Source organism: Phyllostomus discolor, chromosome 4, assembly GCF_004126475.2.
Source record: "Phyllostomus discolor isolate MPI-MPIP mPhyDis1 chromosome 4, mPhyDis1.pri.v3, whole genome shotgun sequence".
Classification (NCBI taxonomy): domain Eukaryota; kingdom Metazoa; phylum Chordata; class Mammalia; order Chiroptera; family Phyllostomidae; genus Phyllostomus; species Phyllostomus discolor.
Genome location: NC_040906.2, coordinates 23,058,093 through 23,064,092, shown reverse-complemented (window position 1 = coordinate 23,064,092; position 6,000 = coordinate 23,058,093). Strand labels below are relative to the sequence as shown.

The window sequence follows — 6,000 nt, the reverse complement described above, 5'->3', positions numbered from 1 at the left end:
GCCCGCCGCTTAAGCCGCAGAGCCAGAACGGTGCGGGGGTTTCCATCCAGTCGTCCACACCCCTCGGGAATTCCCCACCCGGCCGCACGCGAGCCCCACTTCCTCCTTCAAATTTCCGCCGCCAGGTTTCCTTCATCACAACGTCGCCGTGGGGCCGGTATCACTCCTCCCCCGGTGGGTTCCAGCCCACCTTCGCGGTCCCACTCCTAGCGGAACCCCTTGCGCCTCGGCCGAAGGAACCCGAAGAACTTCGGCAAGTTCCGCCTCCAGGGCGAGGGCGGGGCCGCTCGAGCTCCTCCGAGCCGAACTCGGCTGTTTCCGTGCGCAGCCGTTGCGCACTCGGCACTGGGCGGCGCTGGCTGGCTCCCTGGCTGCGGCTCCTCAGTCCGCGGCGGCTGCTGCTGCCTGTGGCCCGGGCGGCTGGGAGAAGCGGAGTGTTGGTGAGTGACGCGGCGGAGGTGTAGTTTGACGCGGTGTGTTACGTGGGGGAGAGAATAAAACTCCAGCGAGATCCGGGCCGCGAACGAAAGCAGTGACGGAGGAGCTTGTACCACCGGTAAGAGGAGCAGGAGGAGGAGGCAGGAGCCGGAGAGAGCCGGGGGGACGGAGGGGGGACGGGGAGGCGCCGGACACCCGCGCTCGGGGCCTTCCCATCGCAGGAGGGGCCGCGGTAAAGATGGAGCCTCCGCCCGAGCCCCACAACCTCGCCGCCGCTCGCAGCGAACAAAGAATAATGGCGGCGGACTGGAGCCAGCGGCGGCCGGGGCGGCAGCCACTCTGCCTGCAGCCAGCGGCGGCGCTCATGGCGGGGGGCGGCGGGCCGCGGGCGGGGTGGGAGCCGGGACCCGGGTTGTGTGCGGGCGGCCGGCCGCGGCGAGCTGGCGCCCGCGTTCCCGCCGCCGCCGCCGGATCGGGCCGGGCGCGGAGCCGGGAACCGGGAGCCGCCCCGGGGGAGGCCGCCCGCCCGGCCCGATCTGGCTTGGCGCTGCTGCCCCCCGCGCCGCCCCCGCCGCCCGCCTCGCCCCCGGCCCGGCAGTCCTCCTGGGCAGAGCCGCCGGGGTGCCCGCGGGGGGTGGAGGAGGAAAGAGGCGACTGTTGAGGGCAGAGGAGGTGAAGGTGCCTGCCTTCCCGGTAGCCTCCGTGTCTGCCCTGCCCGCTTCGCGAGGAGAAGCGCGGCAACGTCTGACCTACTCTTCTCCGCTCTCTTTGTGCAATAAAGTTCGAAACCAAAGGTTTCTTCTCGTGCTGTATTTTATTTATGCCCTTTCCCTTGCTCCCACTCCATTGGGGAAACACCGTTTTTTTTCTCCATAGTTGAAATGATGAGGGCTTGTGCATTTTTAGATAATTTTGACTCTTTTCCTCACTCTCTTTTTTTTCCCCCCAAAGTCAGTAGTCATGGAAATGCATTCTTTTTTGGGGAGGAAGGGGGTGTTAAGAAAAAACATTTGCAGTAACTTTAAAACTGTTGGGATCTTGTAAAAGGGAAGCTGGTGTTTGAAAACAGTTTCGCTTTTAACCCTTTTCAATAAGGTAATCACTTGAGATCTATCATTATGAAACACTTCGTTTATACTGATGGACTTTTGCTTTACATCACTTTTTGTATTTTGCCAACCAAGCCAACGGCGTTTGGGTCCTCTGGATCTCTCTGCACCCCACCTCCTACCATTTGTCCTACCTACTTCTGTTTAAACTTAAACATATCAATACTAATTATAAAAATAGGCATTTAAAAATTCCACTATTTGTCTGCAACGCGGCGGTAACTCCAGGCTGAGACCGACAATAATTTAAGCCACAAGGCTTATTTTTCTTTGCCTATTAGGCAAAGGCACAGCACAAAAGTCATTGACACATTAAAATAAAAACTTTTAAAGGACCTGCAATATGACCTACTTAAGTTTGCCAAACCTTCTTAAGTTAGAATATCATTCTGGTCTTAACATCAGTTCTGCCTTATAAAGGTTTAGTATAAAAGATAATTTTGGTTGCCAGCTATTGAAATCTTTTTACACTCACTGCTTATTTCCTGATGGAGAGCCAAAATGGTTATTTTTAGGGGTACAGAAGGTGAACGGATTATTTGTTTTAAAAATACTTGGTCTGTCACAGTATGATAGAGTTGTGGTTAATACATACAAGGTTTCTGATTAGGAATAAATACTGATTGGCAGTAGAAGCACCGTCTTGTTTTTCTGTAGCTAAGTCACTTTTCCAAAACCTACTTTGTTATATTGCAGGTCTTTAAAAAATTACATTAGCAATCCGTCACTGGTGAAAAACTTCAGATGCAATAAAGAGAGTTTTCCATAAGGAGTGGGAAGATGGTTTTATTGCTAAACCCTGACAACACAGTACTGGTAGTGCTATAAATTACTGTTTTTCCTTAAGAAAGATTTTCTGCAGTCCAGCAGCATCAGTTGAGTCCATTTTTTCCCTCTACAGAGAATATAGGACAGGAACTCTTTGTGAAATTTCTTTTTAAAGTTTCCTGATGGATTTTTTTTTCAGTCTTATCCCAAAGATTATTTAAACTTTTTTTTATTTACAAATTCATAATCTGCAATTCTTAGCAATTCCAGGTGAAACTTGTCAAACTTTTATATTCATTAATATTTGAACATTCACGTGGAGCATGGTACTAATTATACTGTTTCCCCTCTCTCAGGGATCACTAAAAATTACAGTTAAATCTGCTTGAACTTTATTTAATGGACACATGTATTCAGAAAGTTAATGAATCTTTGACACTAATTGAAAAATGTTAGAAGAGAGTTTATGTGATTTAATGCTCAATAGTGCTCTTGTTGAATTTTTTTTTTTCACATAAGAGCCCAAGGGAATTTAGAAACCTGATCCATAAAAGGCACCCACCTTTTTTTTTTTGTTTTCAAAAATTTGTATTTTTTTATTAGATCTGACAAATAGAAGTTTTTTGTTCACAGAGAAGCAGCCTTATCTTGTCTTATTCTAAGATGTAGGGTTTTGTTTTTTTGGAGTATAATATAGTAAAACCAAGTACAGGGTGGGGTAAAAGTAGGTTTAAAGTTGTGAGCACGTGAAACAGTTTATTCTTGTGTTATCTGTTAGTTGTATTATTTTCCTTATGACTAACTGTAAACCTACTTTTGCCCCACACTGTATGTATTTCCCCCTTCACCTCAATTTAAAAATCTTCCTCTTCCATAGTAGAAAAATTTTTCTTGTAACTTAATGCTTACAATGTATCACTGAAATTTATAATTTTATTTAACCCATAAATACCTCACTAGATACAGTTACATACACTTGTTTAGACTAGCCTGTGACACAGTCTTACAAGCCTCTTTCTTAATGTACAGTGTCACTCCCAGTGAAGGCCTTTTTATTAAGTAGTTAGAGCTCAAATCTGAATGTAAGGATATATAGTGGATAGGGAATGGAAAAAAGGGCAGGATTTTTCTTTCCCCTTACTTGTGTGTGAACTTATTCCTACCACAGCATCACTTGAGACAACAATTGGTGGTCATTCAAATATTTAGTTAGCGTTTACTGTGACAGAATGCACTTAATGGAAAGAGCATTAGATTTGGAATCCCTGCTGACACTACTGGTCATGTGCTTACCCTCACGGAAATTAGTGAGTTCCTGGAAGTTCCTTAAAATCTTTCTCAGCCTCAGTTTCCTTATTAAGTTAGAATAGTACCCTCTTTTTGATAGGGCCATGAGATAAAGTACCTCCATAGGGACTCAACGATAAGCACTCACTGTAAAGCTTTATTTTAACTTCCTCTCTGTGGGTGGGACATTGGGCAGGTTTCTTCTCCATACTTCCATTTGCTTGGTCGTAAACATTTAGCATCCATGTTACAGAAATGTGAGGTTTCTGTAAGTTAACACACGTAAACTGTTTAAATAAGTTAATACATATTAAATGTGAGGCATTTCACAAGTATTCAACAAATGTTTCCTATTAAGATTATTCATAATTAATATTACTGTGTTTAATACACTAGGGCAGAAGTTGCAGCAAATCCAAAGATGAATTACAGTTTTATTTCTATTCTGAAGGAACTTGAGGATGCCATGACTAATAAGGCAAAATATGTGTTATAATAAAGCAGTCAAAGGAAAGATGATACTGGATAAAATAATGGAAAAGAGGGATATTACAGTTTTATATTTCCAATTTTATTATTTCATTATTCAGATAATTCATAATTCAAACCATAAAATATATGGGAAAAATCTTGTGCACATGTGTGTGTCATCCCCTACCCCAGTCACCCAGGTTTTACCAATTACCTTTCTGAGGTATTCCATCCATACACAAGCAAATATGTATGTAGTCTGCCCCCCTTTTTATGCACATGGTAGTATAATATATACACTATCTTGTATCTTATTTTTCACTTAATATTGCTTAGCAGTTGGTTCATATCAGTACATAAAGAGCTTTGTGCTTTTTTTTTTTTAATTATGAGGCATTTCATCATGTAGTTGTACCTGTATTTATTACCTAGTTAGTGAGCTGATTTTATTTTTAGGTCTTATGTGACCCTTTAAACTAAAGGAATCTGGCATTATACCTTTATTTTTTAAATGAAAGATACTTCCCTTGAATGAGAAATAGCAGTTTGTAACAGGAAATTGTTATTTGAACTGTCCCATTACGTACTTTTTTAGCTTTAGTGCATGAAAAGGCAAGTAAGCTGTGTAAGAGTTAACTATGAAAGTGAATTTAGTCTGAATTTAACTCTTACTGAGGTTCTTACAGTCCTAAATAGACTACCACCTCCTTCTATTACTGTTTAAGCCCAAAAAAGTCTCAGTAGTTTTTTCTCTAAATGAGAAAACATCTTATATCATTCAGTCCTTGTTTTTTAAAGCAGGCTATTTTCATGGGACATTATAATCCAGTAATGCTGATTAGTGTTCTAGTTTTCTTCCTGTGTTTATTTTTTACATAATCATTAACTTAAATCTTTGGTGGTTTTCTAATTTATTTTTAGTGTAGTTATCACTGAGTTTTATATTTTATACCTATATAAATGGTGAGTTTCAGCTGATTCTGTGTTGAGACTTACGACCCTCCCACACCTCGTGACCGGCTGGAAATCCTTGGTCAACCAGTTGCAGGTAATACTTCAGCTAGGGCACAAAATAAACTTCAGCATCTCTCTTTTTCTTTTTTGGCTCTTCTAAGCAGCATTTAACCATTTAAAACAAACATGCTATTAGTGTATCTTTAAAATACACCTGCTATAAATTTTAAAGTTGACTAAACTTGGAAAGAAGATGATAACTAATAATTGAGCACCAGGGACATAGATAAGCTCCCTATCTTTCAAAAAATACATCATTAATTGAAGCTTGTCTTGGTGTATCTCATTCTTTGTATGCTCTAGTTGACAGTTATGTGTGCTAAAGTTTTTAATGTAAAAATACATTGCCCTTACTATTTTGAGGGTTTATTAATATTTCATATAAAATATTAATACATGCTTTTTTACTTTTTTTACCTGCTCAGTGACTTGAAATGTTTACAAAGCACTTTTTACAGATTTAGGGGGATAGAGATAATTAAAGTTTGTAAAGGCAGAACATTTTTTTTCTGGAATATATTTGTACACTACCAGGGAGTTAGGTGATTTCTCAGGGAATCATGGAACCAGTGGATTACCTTTTGTCAGGTGGAGGTAAAGATAATGAACTAAAGTAACAAACTGATCACGTGAAAATGGCTGTTTGTTTTCCTTTGCCCTTTAATACATATGCTAACTCAGTCATTATGTAGAGGTTAGCCCTGGTCAAGTTTCTGAAGTCAGAAGAAGAAAGTATGGTTTTAAACCTAATCTACACTGTCATATCTGCAAATACAGGTTTTTGAGACAGTTGAAACTTAGATAAGAATAACTATTTGTTTTTCTTACTCAGAATGCTTCTCTCCCCTTAATATATGCACACTTTTGTCTCGTGTCCTGTTTGTTTTGCCTTCTTTTTTCCTAGCTCTGCCAG

General features: G+C 41.6%; 1 protein-coding gene across 8 annotated transcripts in view; it reads left to right on the top strand.

The window, feature by feature from the left end:
* The first annotated feature begins 205 nt into the window (after positions 1–205).
* Positions 206–6,000, top strand: part of CREB1 (cAMP responsive element binding protein 1) — a 58,329-nt gene continuing 52,534 nt past the window's right edge. For 2 of the 8 annotated variants that reach the window (XM_036022973.1, XM_036022972.1), the window contains exon 1: positions 207–440. The gene's annotated coding sequence lies outside the window, so the exon portion shown is untranslated. Of the gene's footprint in view, positions 557–6,000 lie in introns of all 8 variants that reach the window. The other 6 variants (XM_036022974.1, XM_036022971.1, XM_036022970.1 and 3 more) reach the window with 6 other exon arrangements.